General features: G+C 41.9%; 1 protein-coding gene across 1 annotated transcript in view; it reads left to right on the top strand.

The window, feature by feature from the left end:
* LOC126167117 (BTB/POZ domain-containing adapter for CUL3-mediated RhoA degradation protein 3) overlaps positions 1 to 17,063 on the top strand; it is a 117,797-nt gene that overhangs the window by 55,819 nt on the left and 44,915 nt on the right. The gene's annotated exons all lie outside the window — the stretch shown is intronic.

Genomic DNA, 17,063 nt, shown 5'->3' with positions numbered 1-17,063 from the left:
TCCCTTCCGTGCTGCATGTCCACCCTCTTGCTTTTATTTTTCCCTTCCCTTGTGGAACATGAATGGGGTGTTTTTGGGAATGTTCTACATTTTCTGTAGCTGACATAAGACCAGTCTCACCACTGTTTTTCATTTCTTTTTTCCTCTCTTCATTTATCTTCTCTTACCCTTCCTCCGCTTTGGTGCTTGCGGCTCCTCTTTTTCTTCTTCTTCCCAGTGCTCTCCTTAAGGCTGACCCATGCATCTGATGTGTAACTGGTGACTGGGTAACATGTAATTCCCAGCCCAGGTTGACAGGTAGGGTTCGCATGTACCCCCTGGTACAGGTCAGGCCCAGGGAGGAGTGATTGCCTGAGCTGCTAGCTTCCCAAATTGCCAATTGGTCCCTCCGTTAGGTGTTTGGGAGGTGTTTCCTGAGGTGTGAACACCAAACTGGAGTGGGGTGGGGGGGGGGGGGGGGGCAGTTGGAAGGAGCATGCCATCGGAGAAGCTGGCAGTCATGGTGGATTTTCCCGCAATGAGCCAATCATCATTATTGCAGTCGACGTCTACCAAATGTAAACAGCTTGAAGCTCCCATTTAGAAGACCTTCCCAGCTGCGTCATGGTTCCTCATGGTTACACATACCAAAGATGGTCAGTCCTTTGCAACGGTAAATCCATTTCTAATTCAGAAAGGTGTTAATGTACTTGATAGCCCTGTAAAATCCTGTTCTCATTTACACAATAGCTGTTTGCTTTTGGACTCTCAAGCACGACTACTGCTTGCTGCTTTGTTCTTCCATGGCTGTTCTGTTCATGTTGAGGCCCATACAACTCTTAATTCTTTCTGTGGCGTTATTTACACTAGGCTGGTGCTTTACCTAGTCGCCTGCAAGTTATTGGCTAGTCACAAACCCTGCGTTCTACCATCTGGCACTTACAGTGCTGTTCTTGCTACATCTCGCTCGATGGAGGACATGGCCATGCAGACATGTGACCTCAGATTCAGCAGTGAGGTTGTGAAATTGCCCAGCACATGGTAGCATCGCCGTCTCCTCATCCAGCTGTGCAACAAGCCACTAAACATTTGCCTCCCAGTGCGAAGTCACCTGCTTCACAACCAGCAGGCCAGAAAGGACAGAAGGCATACTCCTAAGAAGACTTCCTGCACGCCTCCAGCCAATGAACATCTGAGTCTTCCTCTGCAAACCGGAAAGGCTCCAAAAAGTCAAACAAAGGCAAACGGTCTCCTCCTTTACTGCCTCAAGAGATCCTCTTCAATGGTGCGATAACCCCTCCCGGCTGACCTCTGTGTCACCGGCGGGCACCACAACCGTTTTTCTGCCGTGGACTCCAGAGATTGACAGAGGAAGAGTTCCGATGGCCCTGTAGATCTCATGAAGCAGGATCCTCCAGCTTTTGCACCCCATAGCAGTGAGTCTTTAGAGGCTGGCACTCAGCAGCCTCCAATGTGACACCCCTTCATTTTTCCCCTCCTCCCCTTTCCTCATACTGGCTCTCCTTCATGGAATGTTCATGCCTTCGATCAAACAAAGAGGACTTATGACTGCTCTTAGAATCGAACTGTCTGCTTGTTCTCTGGGTCCAGGAAACAAAATTGCACGCCCACGACTGCTTCGAGCACTCGCTTTTCATCCCAGTCCATTTTGAACACCCCCCCCCCCCCCCCCCCTCCCCAGGACAGCATTCCATCTCGTAGGGGAGTCATGCTTCTCATACAGGATGACGTTCATAATCAACCCATCTTCCTGGCTTCAAGCTGTTGCAGTTCACCATTCACATTTTCCTTTCTCACTTGAACTTTTCCCTTCATGCCTTTTCTGTCCCTCCATCATTTGATGTCACAAGGGCAGACTTCATCCAGCTTATTGGACAGATACTTCACCAATTTCTGCTGCTCGATGACTTTAATGCGCACCATCTCCTTTGGGGTTCTCCCAGAACCTGTCAGAGAGGTGCCCTCTTGCCTGACCTTCTCAATCAACTTAACCACTTCTGCCTTAACACAGGAGCACCCACATTCCTTTCTGACTCCTTGCACATGTATTCCCATTTGAACCTGTTCTTCTGCATTGCCCAGCTTGCGCATCATTGTCTGTCCTCTCTGACACACACTCAAACGACAATTTCCCGTGTACTATCTGCTTGCTGACTCCTATTCCACCTATGTGCACACCCAAACAGCAGCTTACTGAGACCAACTGGAGGCTTTACTCATCTGTGGCGAATTTCGATGAACAACATTTTGCCAAATGTGATGACCAGGTGGAATATCTTATAAACGTTGTCCTTATTGCTGCAGAATATTCCATCCCTGGCACTTCCTCTTTATCATGCCGTGTCCCAGTCCCTCGGTGGACTGAGGGATGCCACGATGCAGTTCGCATGCAGAGACATGCTCTCTGCGTTTTTAACCATCATACTATGATAGCAACCTGCATTCATTATAAGCAGTTGCGTGCACAGTGTTGTCGCGTTTTTCCAGATAGCAAAAAAAGCTAGCTGGATTTCATTCACTTGTTCTTTTAACAATTCCACTCCCTCTTCTGTCATATGGGCCAACCTTTTGAGGCTCTCAGGGACCGAGATCCATGCCCCAGTTTCTGGCCTGACAGTAGCAAACAATGTCATAGTGAACCCTGTGCTATCCCCAACACCTTGGGCTGCCATGTTGCGGAGTTTTCAAGCTCCTCCCACTCTCACCTTGCCTTCCTCCATCAGAAATGAGTGGAGGGAGCTTGGGCGATATCCTTCTCTTCTCAGAATTGTGAATGCTACAAATTTACCTAGATCATGTTCTTACTTCATCCTGACCCTCCGCCCCAGGGCCAGATGATGTACACATTCAGATGTTGCAGCACTTTTCTCTTGTGGTCAAGCACTTTGAACATACAACTGCATCTGGACAGAGAGCACATTTCCCAGACAGTGGCGTGATGCCACTTTTATACCCATACCTAAGCTCAGTAAGAACAAACACCTTCCTTCTAGCTACTGCTCCATTTCTCTCACCAGCAGTGTTTGCAATGTGATGGAACGTATGATTCACGCCAAGCTGTTATGATGGCTCAAGTCTTGCAATTTACTAACCACTGCACAGTGTGGATTTCAAGCGCACCGTTGTGCGTTTGACCATCTCGTCACTATCCAGCCACGTCACAAATGGTTTTCTGCGAAAACCCCAGACTGTGGCTGTGTTTTTCAATTTGGAGAAAACTACAATACCTGCTGGAGGGCTGGTATCATCTGTGCTCTGTATATGTGGAGCTTCTGTGGCTGCCTGCATGGTTTCCTTCAGGAATTTTTAAAAGACGGAGTTTTCAAGGTACGTGTGCATTCTGCCTTGTTGGACACCTTTATCCAGGAAAACTGTGTGCATCAGGGTTCCGTCCTAGTGTCATCCTCTTTGCTATCACCATTAACCCTATTGTGGCCCGCCTCCTGTGGGGCATCTCCGGCTCCCTTTTCATTGACAGTTTTGCCATCTAGTGCAGTTCCCCATGGACTTGTCTCATAGAGCAGCATCTTCAGCGATGTCTCAATCACCGTCACTCATGGAGAATCAACAATAGCTTCCGTTTTTCCACTGACAAAAACATTTGTATGAATTTCTGGCAGCCCAATTGGTTTCTTCCACCACCTTTGTATCTTGGGCCTGTTGTTCTTCTGTTCGTTAAAACTACGAAATTCCTGGAGACTCATGTTTGATAGGAAACTTCCTTGGTCTTTCCATGTGTCTTATGCTGCCTTAATACTATCCAGCATCGTGGCATCCATTTGAGCACCGGTGCCTATTACACTAGCTCAGTAGAGTCTGTATGCAGAAGCTGCCAAACTATCGCTGTCCTACCTCTGTGAGTTTCTCCTCAGCAGATATGCATGCTGTTTGTCTGCCATGTGTGGCCACCCATCCTACGACTCCTTTGATCGCCAGTATGCGGTGTGTCCCTCTTCTGTTACCTCCTGGAGTTCAGTGTGTGAACCCTTCACCACCTTGACTTCGTACGGTGGCCTGTGTTCATCATGGCCTTCATTCACTTTCTGAGGACACTACTCCAGCCTCGCTCTATTGCCTTCATTTGTAACTGCTTTGTTTGTCTTCGTGTTCTACAGTTCTGACAAGGGCGTGTATGACTCTAGTTGTTTTTGATGCTAAAGCAAAACAAAACCACATGTCACACACATTGGCTGGAAAGAAATACAGACAACATTATTTATGAGACAACGTTGTGTTGCTTCGCAGCATTTACGTTCCCCTTGTTACCACACCCTACACCTCACAGGGTCACATATGGTGCAAATGGCATTGATTGATGTCTGCTACAAGCTTTGTGTTCATTTTCAAGATGACCCTACAGTACAGTACTTAAAAATAGATGTAATTGCCCAAAAGCCTGGAGGTGGGAGGGGAGGGGGTGTAAAACAAACTTTCATTTGACAGCAGACAAGAGCATTAGATGTTTGTGAAATGGGAAGACATTAGAAATGTCTTGCTTTTGACAACAAAACACAATATGACTGCATCCAATATCAGTGTCTGAACAAAATTAGGAATGGTAACGATGAAGAAACTTGCCTGTATGTTGGATAAAAAAAAGGACTGATGTAGACCACAGTGACCAGCTGATGGACTAATAACCTTTTGAGAGGAAGCCGATACAGTGCCAAAAGCAAGCTTTTTTCACGTTTTCATTACAATTATAGCAAATTTGTGTGTTTTATGTAAAAAGTCAAGGCCTACTGCAAACATCTTGTTAAATTTATTACTGAATTGACAGTGACTACGATAAGCAGAGGTCTGGTTGAATCAACTTGTACTCAAAATACGAGGGGCATTTGAAAAGTCCGTGCAAAAATAAAAGCTACTTACGTGTTTGGGGTAACCTTTTTTATTTTTCGACATAGTCTCCTTTTAAACTTATACACTTCGTCCAACGCTGTTCTAATTTGTTGATCCCTTCCGAATAATAGGAATTGTCCAAGTCTGCAAAACAGCTATTAGTTGCTGCAATCACCTCCTCGTTTGAATAACATCTTTGTCCCGCCAGCCATTTCTTTAAATTGGGGAACAAATAGTAGTCCGAGGGAGCCAAGTCTGGAGAATAGGGGGGATGTGAAAAGAGTTGGATTCCTATTTCCATTAATTGTGTGACCACAACTGCTGAGGTGTGTGCTGGTGCATTGTCATGATGGAAAAGGACATTTTGCGGTGCAATCGCCGGTGCTTTTCTTGCAGCGCGTTTTCAAACGGTCCAATAACGATGAATAATATGCGTTTGTAATAGTTTTACACTTTTCCAGATAGTTGATGAGGATTATCCCTTGCAAATCCCAAAAGACAGTCACCATAACCTTTCCGGCCAAAGGACTGGTCTTCACCTTTTTTGTTGCAGATTCTGCCATGGTAACCCATTGTTTAGATTGCTGTTTGGTCTCAAGAATATAGTAATGTATCCCTGTTTCATCCACAGTAACAAAACAATGCTTAAAGTCCTGCGGATTTTTCCTGCACAGCTGCAAACCATCCTTGGAACACTTCACACAATTCCATTTTTGGTCAAGCGTTACCAATTACGAAACCCATCTTGCAGATAGCTTTCTCATGTCCAAATGTTTATGCATACCTGTTCATTCGAGATGCCCACAGCACTAGCAATCACATGCACCATAACTCTTCTGTCATCCATCACCATATCAGGGATTTTATCAATGATTTCTGGAGTTGTAACCTCCACAGGGCATCCAGAACATTCAGCATAACTTGTGCCCATATGGCCACTCCGAAAATTTTGAAACCACTTACAAACTGTTCTAATCGAAGGTGCAGAATCACCGTAATGTTTATCAAGCTTCTCTTTAGTCTCCTGAGCCGTTTTGCCTTTCATAAAGGAATGTTTAATCACCACACAAAATTATTCTTCATCCATTTTTTGACAATCACTCAACTTCCTTGATTCACACGAATGCCAAACACAAAGTAATAGACCAATATGGCTGAAACTTGGTGTGCGTTCTTTCCAAAGATGCTACTAACTAAACATGACCTCGATATGTGCCGGTGGTGCCATCTCTCGGACTTTGCACGGACTTTTCAAACACCCCTCGTAGATCACATGTAGACAGACTTAGAGGAAAACATTTTTCTAAACTGCTTCCTGCTACAGAAATGTCAAAATAGCTTGGGAGAAAATGTAAGGCTTGTGCTGAACACAGGAAGGGAAGATCTAGGAAAGTGCAGGAAAAGATATCACGTATTATTATTATTGTGAAAAATGTGAAATAGGTATTTAGGTTTCCAAAATCCTTTGAAGTTTTCCGTACTAAGGCAAATGTAATTAATTTTCAACAAAAAAACTACATTTTCATCAGTTTTATTTTTAGTACCAACAGCTTCCACTTCTGTCTCCATTTAGGAAGTGAAGGATGAAGAAAGATTTTTGTGAGAACAGCACATTTTCACTTCAGTATAAAAAATGCTGTCACTGATGTATGTCTGTTTCTTCACAGTATTTCATACAAAGAAGAACCCTCTTTCAAATGCTAAGTCCTCTGCAGTAGAGTTTATCACACAAAATTCAGAAAAACTATGAAAAAGTACAGTATCAGCCAGTTGAACTATGCCCTAGCTGTCCAGTCCTCAGAGTATTACTCTTTTAACTTTTCTTCCACCAGATGGTTTCTTAAACATAACTATGTATTATTCCATCGTAGGTTATGTGTAATGAATGATATAATTATCAGTAATTCATCAAATAAATATTCTCTTTGAAATATTCATAAAATCGAGCAAAAAATGAATTTGTCTGAATTTTTGTCCCCCCTTCGGATATTAATATGTAGAACACAAATAATAAGAAAAAAGAACTTATGCCAAAACCATTTCAGTTCCAAAAGCTATGGTTTCCATGCAGATGAATTCAGAATCATTTACAGTCCCAGTGTCCACAGTTGTCACACATACTTATGCTTTGGATTGCTGCACATTTGGATATTTGGGTGAATACATAGGCTGAATGTCTGCCTGCCTTCTAGCAAATTTATGCAAATGTAGATCACACTGCTTATAATGCTATCTAAATTATAAACAATGCAGTGATTACATGCACCGTCACTGAACAGTTTTGCTCTTCTACTTCTAAATACAGAGTATTGTATCCTATTTGATTTATTGTAATTATATTACTCTGTGTTTCATCTAGTTTCAATTAGTCTGAGTTTCAGCCTAAGAAATTTCTTTTCTTGTCCTCCTTTTTCCCCTCAGTTGAGTGTCAAACCATGCTGTTGTTGTTGTGATCTTTAGTTCAAAAATGGTTTAATGCAGCTCTCCATGATAGTTACCCTGTAAGTACCTCTTCACCACTGCGTAACTGCTGCAACTGCCCCATCTATCCAAAAACTTTAGAGGCAGGATTAATAAAAAATAAAGAAAAGTTTAGATGGTCGTTTTACTGCTGCAGGTGATTCTACTTACAAGGAGATCAACTAACAACTAGTGTTTTTTTTTCTTTTTTTTTTTTTATGCTACACGACATTCAGAACTTAGATACCTATCTTGAAAAATTGTTTGATGGAACTGGAAAAAATCTTGAGTAAATTGAATTTGAAGATTTCCTATGAACATTAATTCACTAAAGTAAAGGTGATTTTTACAAGGTGACGCATGGCTCACTTGAGAACATCAGAGAATGGTAATGAGGTAATGTTATGATGGTTTTCTTTCCCCATTCAGTTTGAATACCTGCATCATTTAAATATGAAATTCATCAATGTGAAAATTGCGCATCTTCTAGTTTCTATTTCATATAACACGCATAGTTAATGTAAACTATTAATTATTGGTATTTTTTAAAATATTGTAAATTAAGATTGTTTAAATTAATTAATGATCTTTTATAAAATACTGATAATTAAGAATTTATATTTGCAATGAAAACTGGAATTTTACATGCAATATGTCATTAGGAACAAGAGGACATGCATTTTTCATAAAAAGTTATGATCAGATACACATTAATTAGTATATATTTGAGGAATTTTATATATATAAATGATGGAAGTATTAGTTTTGAATGGAAAAAAATACCACAATGAGATTCAAACTAGCTTTCATTATTTGGTTGCCATCCTCCACTGGTGCCGACTAAGCCACCCTCTCATGAAAAATTGCATAAATTTTAGTGAATTAAGGTTTCCTGGAAAACTTAAGTTGGTTTTGAGAGTTACATCAAAGTACCTTCAGTGATTGATGTTTGAGATCTGAACTTCATATACCATAAATATTAAAAAAAAAAAAAAATTACAAAAGTCTGATTGCCAGATGATCTCCTTCTTAGTCTCTCCTGTTTGTGTACAATGCTCAGAACTTTCATATATCCATGTGAAACTGTCAGAAAAGAGACAGTTGCCATGTGTGTTGTGCTTGTATGAATGTGTGTGTGTGTGTGTGTGTGTGTGTGTGTGTGTGTGTGTGTGTGTGTGTGTTTTCTACCCTAGTGCAAGGCCTACTTTTCATAACATTGTCATAGAAAGTCCTTATCTGAGATGTTCAACTTGTGCATCACATTGACTTGAATGTTGATTGTATCTATCATCAGGGTGTTTACCCTTCATGTGAATTTCTGCGTTAGTCACTTTGTGGTAGATTTGTATTGATAACAGAAGTTTTGTCATTCATGATGATTTTTTCCAGAAAATAATTGCCCATATTTTGCATTTCAGTCAAGTTGTGGCAGACATTCACGTTCTTAACACTGCCTGCTCACAACGGACTGGTAAAGTATGCATCTGTTGTTTACAGTTGTCAGTTCCAGCTGCCACTGTAGTTACCATGCTGATGTCATTATGCCAGTAATAAAATCAGTCTCAGAACTTTCTGGACAGAGACAGTCTATATCCATTTGAATCTGGTTACTGTATTCGAGCCTTGACCTCCCCTCTATGATCTGTAACACCTGCTCCTCCTGCACATGCACTCACTCACTCACTCACTCGCTCGCTCTCTTTCTTCGTCCTTTACCAAACTGCCATTTCCTTGGTGCCTTCTTTTAATCAGGTTGTGTCATGTGTTTCAGTTCTCCTCATTAGTTATCCAGTTTACCCATCTACTTGTCAGCATTCTTCTGTAGCACCAGATTTGCAAAGCTATTATTCCCTTCTTGTCTGAACTGTTTATTGTTCATTTTGCACATCTGTAAAAGGCTGCTTTCCAGACATATACATTCAGAAAAGACTTGACTTTACATTTGATTAACAGTTTTCTAGTTTCAGGTGTACTTTCTTGGGGTAGCTATTACCAGTGTGTGTTTTATATCCTCTCTATTTCGACCATCATCAGTTAATTTGCCACCAAATAACAAAACTCATCTAATGGTTTTAACTATATTCCATTACGCTTGTTTTATTTTTGTTGCTGTTCATCTTATAACCTGTCTTCAAGGTGCTTTCCATTCCATTTAGCTACTCTCCAAAGTCTTTTGACATCTGATAAAATTAGTGTCATGAACAAACTTCGAAGTTTTTATTTATTCTGCCTGAACATCAGTTACCTTCACATATTTCTTCTTGGTTTTCTTCATAGCTTGCCTCACTTCTGTGCCCTGCCACTGTTATAACTGGAGTCTGTAGTCTGTATAAACTGTATATAAGCTTTCGCTCCCTGTATTTCATCTCTGCTACCTTCAGAGTTTCAAATGGTGTAATCACTTCAGCACTGTCAGAAGCTTTCTACTACTACAAACTCCAGGAATGTGCCTTTCTGTAACGTATCTTCTAAGGTAAATCTTACGGTTAGCATTGCCTCATAAGTTCCTATCTTTCCCCAGCCAATGCCCAAACTTATCTTCTCTGAGGACCGCCTGTACCAATTTTTCCATTCTTATGTAAACAGTTTGTGTCAGTATTTTGCAAGCATAACTTGGTAAACTAATAGTTTGGTAATATCCATACCTGTCAGCACTTGCCTTTTTTGGAATTGGAATAGTTACAATGAAGTCTGAGGGTATTTTCCATGTCTTATATCTTGCTCACCAGGTAGAAAACTTGTCAGGGCAGCATCCTGGAAAACAAGGAAAACTAAGAGGTTTGTTTTTTTGAAAACTTTGGAAAGTCAGGGAATTTTTGCATTTTGTCTAAAACCCCTGGAAAAAGCTTGGTGTCTCATTTGATTTCAGAGGCATTTACTTGCCTTCTGCTTGGCTTGATGCAGAACTGCACTTCACTATTCACCCTGAGCTTCGTGCTGTGCAACTGACCTACACTGGGTTTTTGGCATCCCCCAACCCCTCCCCTCAATCAGTCCAGTGGAGCAGTTAGTAAGCCAGTGCCGGACTGCCTAAACCCAGATGAGCTTAGTGGAGTTTTATTGTTGTTGGCATGGAATGGCTTGCACCACCACCTTCTGGGTTTAATGGTGCAAAAGAGAAAGAGAAGGCCACGGCGTGCTGGGTGTGATATCACCTAGAGAAGGTCAAGCTTGACAAGGGAATGTGCGGACAGAATCAAGGTGCATGGCCTGCAACCTTTCTCAAACAATTTGACAAAAGCTATTCAGTAAAACAATTTGATTTATATGTTGATTGAAGCTTTGTCAGCTTCATGTTGAAACGCCAATCATTTTGTTAATGGTCATAGTTACTGTCATATTTCCTATATAAATATTTCATATATAAATAACAAGTTTCAAAATGTTGCAACAAAAAATAGGGGCTGCTGTGACTTTGTGTTTGGTACATGTTACACCATATGTTGCTGTGAATGAAATTTACTCATTGAATTTTTCTTTAGACTTGGGAGGTGGTCTCTGTCTCCGATCTCGAGAAAATGGATTTTAAGCAGCATGTTCATTTCTGATCGCATGAACACAGGAACGAAATATTCATAACATCCCTCATATCTTGTACTTGTTTGAGAAATTTTATGACATTTTCGCCAATGATAGCATACAAAGAGCAGACTGTTTTGGCATATGGTGAACATACAGAATTTTTCTTTCAGGGATACAGCAGAAGCTAGAGTTTTTATTGTATTTTTTTTTTTTTTTCAAATCAGTACTGTAATTTTTTAAGAGTTGTGTACAGCTAGTGTAAAGAGAATTTCCTAGTATGAAAAAATATGGAATTTCTTTCTTTTTGTTACTGTTAGCCAACACAGTGAAACTTATACAGGGTGTTCAAAAAGTCTCTCCGCAGTTCCGTACGATTGTTAGCCGTGCATGCCGTATGCAGCAGGGAATATACCGAAATGAAACTTGGTGAAATACAAGTTATTAATTTATTGAATATTCATTTTTACTTACTATCCAAACGCAACCTATAACATTTCTTCTGTAACAGATGCAGTGAAAGTGGATATTGCAGTTTTCAATTCATCAATGGTTTTTGGACGGTTTTTATAGACAGTTGCTTTTGCTGCACCCCAGAAGAAAAAAGTCAGGTCATGTTAGGTCAGGCGATCATGGAGGCCAAAGTCCCTGTGAAATTATGCGATCACCAAAAACATTAGCAAGCAGTGACATTGAAACGTGAGCTGTATGCGCGGTTGCACCATCTTGTTGAAAATAACCATTCAGTATTTCACTTAACACAAGATCTCCTGTGAATGGGTACAGAATATCACTGCAGTATCGTTGTGCATTTATTGTTTCGTTGAAAAATATGGGACCCACAACTCGATGTCTAGAAATTACAATCCAAAGTCCTATTTTCACAGAATGAATTTGTTCCTCATGAATACACAATGGATTTGCAGTACTCCACATATGAGAATTTTGTGAGTTCATGTACCCAGATAAATGAAACCACGTCTCATCAGTGAAAAACGTTTCATTAAGAATATCCCTTCCATTTTGTTGAATGAAATTTTTGAACCATTGACAATAATGCAGTCTCTTGCCATGATTAGTATTTTTCAGTTCTTGCATGACTGTCACTTTGTATGGGAAAAGTTCTGATTTATACCATACAGCTGTGTGGGCCATTTTGACACCAACATCGATTTCCTGGGCAAGTTTTCTTACTGATTTGTTAGGACTCATAGACATTTTATTGGAAATATCGAGTAGTTTATCCTCAGACAAAACACTAGGACGACCCCTTCTCGGTGCATCTGTCACTGAACCCGTACTTCGAAATTTGTTAATCAAATCTCGCACAGTATTGCGATGTGGGAGTGTTGTCTCCAGGAAAACTGAATTAAATGTTTGACGAACTAAAACTGTGTATTTACCACCAGCTTTGAACACTTGTTAGACTAAAAACACACGTTCTTCAATGGTTAGTATTTTAACAGTGACAAAAACGAAACAAAGGAACTAATTTTAAACGTTCACATCAACACGTAACGACACACACTCCAATGATACTACTGATGCTGGCTGAGATAAACGAAACAGTGGAATGTTGGGAGAGTCCACTTGAAGGGAAGTAACCCAGGCAAGCGAACAGTCATACGGCAAGTGCGGCTAACAATCATACGGCACTGTGAAGAGACTTTTTGAACACCCCATATAAGTGTTTTATTTCTACACTTCAGTTATCTTTGACATGTGAACAATTACAGCAAATAGTGCAGCAGCTTTCCACACTTATTCATGTACGGAATAAGAATCTTGTTACTACAAATGTCTCATAATTCACCAGTGAAAGATGCTTTGATGAATAGTTGGGAAGGTTCTGCAAGTTGTCAGTTTTCTCACAGCTCCAGATTTATGAAAGAGTTTTACTGGGTCAGTTCTAGTCTGCATCAAAAATGCAGAATTGTTTTATTAGAAATAACGTATTTGATGTCTGTCTGTCGCAAATAAGGTTATGGAAACAAGGTAGTCATTAATGAACTGCTTGAGACAGTTCATTAAGGTTATAAATATAGATAATTTATCTGTAACACATCGAAGGTAATTAAGGTGAAGACGTTCACCTCATCACTCTGGATAGGTATAAGAACAAAAAGTTTGTATACTATTTTCTATAAATAATTTTCATATTTCTCAGGTGAAGAACAGGAAGAAAATCCTTTGGTAAGTTTGTCGGGATATTCACTATTAAAAATATGATGAGTTACATGATTCCACCAAAACTGTAACAGAACTGGTGATTTATTTTGGTCTGAATTGCTAACCTTTTCTTATTTGAAGAAGAATCATCATCAAATATGAGTTTTGTTGACAGGTTTAATTTTGCTTATTTTGCCAAAACACATTATAATTTAATCAAAGTCCCCTTGCAGTAGGTGTTGCGACAGAATCCTGAAACAGAATGTCTCATTAAACAAGCAGTGAGTTACCAAAGAAGTCAATAGCACACGGAAGATCTCATTGTGTCTGTTTACAGTGACACGAGAGAAAAAAATGTTGTGGTTTTCCTATTAGCAAATTCTCTTTTCACTAGCTGTCCATGACTCAAAAAAAATTACAGCACTGGCCTGAAAAAAATAAAATAGAAACTTTAGTGTCTGCTGTAATGCTGAAAATAAACTACTGTTTGTTCACCATATGGCGAAACATTCACCTCTTTGCATGCTGCCATTGACCAGAATCGTTTTGAGATCTCAAATGGTTTACAAGATATGAGGGATGTTATGAATATTGCATTCCTGCACTTGTGCAATTGGAAATGAATGTGCTACTTCAAATCCATTTGCTTGAGATTGGAGACAGACAGGCCTCCTTCCAAACCTAAAGAAAAGGTCAATATCTAAATTTCATTCACAGCAACATATGCGAAATATGCACCAAACGCAAAATCATAGCAACCACTATTTGTCATTGAAACATTTTTGAGCTTGTGATTTATATAGGGAAATATCACAATAACTATGAACATTAATGATATGAATATGATAGAGGGAAACATTCCACGTGGGAAAAATATATTTAAAAAGAAAGATGATGAGACTTACCAAACAAAAGCGCTGGCAGGTCGATAGACACACAAACAAACACAAACATACACACAAAACTCTAGCTTTCGCAACCAACGGTTGCCTCGTCAGGAAAGAGGGAAGGAGAAGGAAAGACAAAAGGATATGGGTTTTAAGGGAGAGGGTAAGGAGTCATTCCAATCCTGGGAGCGGAAAGACTTACCTTAGGGGGAAAAAAGGACAGGTATACACTTGCGCACACACACACATATCCATCCACACATACACAGACACAAGCAGACATTTGTAAAGGCAAAGAGTTTGGGCAGAGATGTCAGTCGGGACGGAAGTACAGAGGCAAAGATGATGTTGAAAGACAGGTGAGGTATGAGCGGCGGCAGATTGAAATTAGAAATTAGCGGAGATTGAGGCCTGGCGGATAGCGAGAAGAGAGGATATGCTGAAGGGCAAGTTCCCATCTCCGGAGTTCTGACAGGTTGGTGTTAGTGGGAAGTATCCAGATAACCCGGACGGTGTAACACTGTGCCAAGATGTGCTGGCCGTGCACCAAGGCATGTTTAGCCACAGGGTGATCCTCATTACCAACAAACACTGTCTGCCTGTGTCCATTCATGCGAATGGACAGTTTGTTGCTGGTCATTCCCACATAGAACGCTTCACAGTGTAGGCAGGTCAGTTGGTAAATCACGTGGGTGCTTTCACACGTGGCTCTGCCTTTGATCGTGTACACCTTCCGGGTTACAGGACTGGAATAGGTGGTGGTGGGAGGGTGCATGGGACAGGTTTTACACCGGGGGCGGTTACAGGGGTAGGAGCCAGAGGGTAGGGAAGGTGGTTTGGGGATTTCATAGGGATGAACTAAGAGGTTACGAAGGTTAGGTGGACGGCGGAAAGACACTCTTGGTGGAGTGGGGAGGATTTCATGAAGGATGGATCTCATTTCAGGGCAGGATTTGAGGAAGTCGTATCCCTGCTGGAGAGCCACATTCAGAATCTGATCCAGTCCCGGAAAGTATCCTGTCACAAGTGGGGCACTTTTGGGGTTCTTCTGTGGAAGGTTCCGGGTTTGAGGAGATGAGGAAGTGGCTCTGGTTATTTGCTTCTGTACCAGGTCGGGAGGGTAGTTACGGGATGCAAAAGCTGTTTTCAGGTTGTTGGTGTAATGGGTCAAGGATTCCGGACTGGAGCAGATTCGTTTGCCACGAAGACCTAGGCTGTAGGGAAGGGACCGTTTGATGTGGAATGGGTGGCAGCTGTCATAATGGAGGTACTGTTGCTTGTTGGTGGGTTTGATGTGGACGGACGTGTGAAGCTGGCCATTGGACAGGTGGAGGTCAACGTCAAGGAAAGTGGCATGGGATTTAGAGTAGGACCAGGTGAATTTGATGGAACCAAAGGAGTTGAGGTTGGAGAGGAAATTCTGGAGTTCTTCTTCACTGAGAGTCCAGATCATGAAAATGTCATCAATAAATCTGTACCAAACTTTGGGTTGGCAGGCCTGGGTAACCAAGAAGGCTTCCTCTAAGCGACCCATGAATAGGTTGGCGTACGAGGGGGCCATCCTGGTACCCATGGCTGTTCCCTTTAATTGTTGGTATGTCTGGCCTTCAAAAGTGAAAATGTTGTGGGTCAGGATGAAGCTGGCTAAGGTAATGAGGAAAGAGGTTTTAGGTAGGGCGGCAGGTGATCGGCGTGAAAGGAAGTGCTCCATCGCAGCGAGGCCCTGGACATGCGGAATATTTGTGTATAAGGAAGTGGCATCAATGGTTACAAGGATGGTTTCCGGGGGTAACAGACTGGGTAGGGATTCCAGGCGTTCGAGAAAGTGGTTGGTGTCTTTGATGAAGGATGGGAGACTGCATGTAATGGGTTGAAGGTGTTGATCTACGTAGGCAGAGATGCGTTCTGTGGGGGTTTGGTAACCAGCTACAATGGGACGGCCGGGATGATTGGGTTTGTGAATTTTGGGAAGAAGGTAGAAGGTAGGGGTGCGGGGTGTTGGTGGGGTCAGGAGGTTGATGGAGTCAGGTGAAAGGTTTTGTAGGGGGCCTAAGGTTCTGAGGATTCCTTGAAGCTCCGCCTGGACATCAGGAATGGGATTACCATGGCAAACTTTGTAAGTAGTGTTGTCTGAAAGCTGACGCAGTCCCTCAGCCACATACTCCCAACGATCAAGTACCACAGTCGTGGAACCCTTGTCCGCCGGAAGAATGACGATGGATTGGTCAGCCTTCAGATCACGGATAGCCTGGGCTTCAGCAGTGGTGATGTTGGGAGTAGGATTAAGGTTTTTTAAGAAGGATTGAGAGGCAAGGCTGGAAGTCAGAAATTCCTGGAAGGTTAGGAGAGGGTGATTTTGAGGAAGAGGAGGTGGGTCCCGCTGTGACGGAGGACGGAACTGTTCCAGGCAGGGTTCAATTTGGATAGTATCTTGGGGAGTTGGATCATTAGGAGTAGGATTAGGATCATTTTTCTTCGTGGCAAAGTGATATTTCCAGCAGAGAGTACGGGTGTAGGACAGTAAATCTTTGACAAGGGCTGTTTGGTTAAATCTGGGAGTGGGGCTGAAGGTGAGGCCTTTGGATAGGACAGAGGTTTCGGATTGGGAGAGAGGTTTGGAGGAGAGGTTAACTACTGAATTGGGGTGTTGTGGTTCCAGATTGTGTTGATTGGAATTTTGAGGTTTTGGAGGCAGTCTCCCATCCTTCATCAAAGACACCAACCACTTACTCGAACGCCTGGAATCCCTACCCAGTCTGTTACCCCCGGAAACCATCCTTGTAACCATTGATGCCACTTCCTTATACACAAATATTCCGCATGTCCAGGGCCTCGCTGCGATGGAGCACTTCCTTTCATGCCGATCACCTGCCACCCTACCTAAAACCTCTTTCCTCATTACCTTAGCCAGCTTCATCCTGACCCACAACTTCTTCACTTTCGAAGGCCAGACATACCAACAATTAAAGGGAACAGCCATGGGTACCAGGATGGCCCCCTCGTACGCCAACCTATTCATGGGTCGCTTAGAGGAAGCCTTCTTGGTTACCCAGGCCTGCCAACCCAAAGTTTGGTACAGATTTATTGATGACATTTTCATGATCTGGACTCTCAGTGAAGAAGAACTCCAGAATTTCCTCTCCAACCTCAACTCCTTTGGTTCCATCAAATTCACCTGGTCCTACT

The sequence above is a fragment of the Schistocerca cancellata genome, chromosome 1 (genome assembly GCF_023864275.1).
Source record: "Schistocerca cancellata isolate TAMUIC-IGC-003103 chromosome 1, iqSchCanc2.1, whole genome shotgun sequence".
Classification (NCBI taxonomy): Eukaryota; Metazoa; Arthropoda; class Insecta; order Orthoptera; family Acrididae; genus Schistocerca; species Schistocerca cancellata.
The sequence above is the reverse complement of the archived record's forward strand: the minus strand, read 5'-3'. Positions and strand labels throughout refer to the sequence as shown.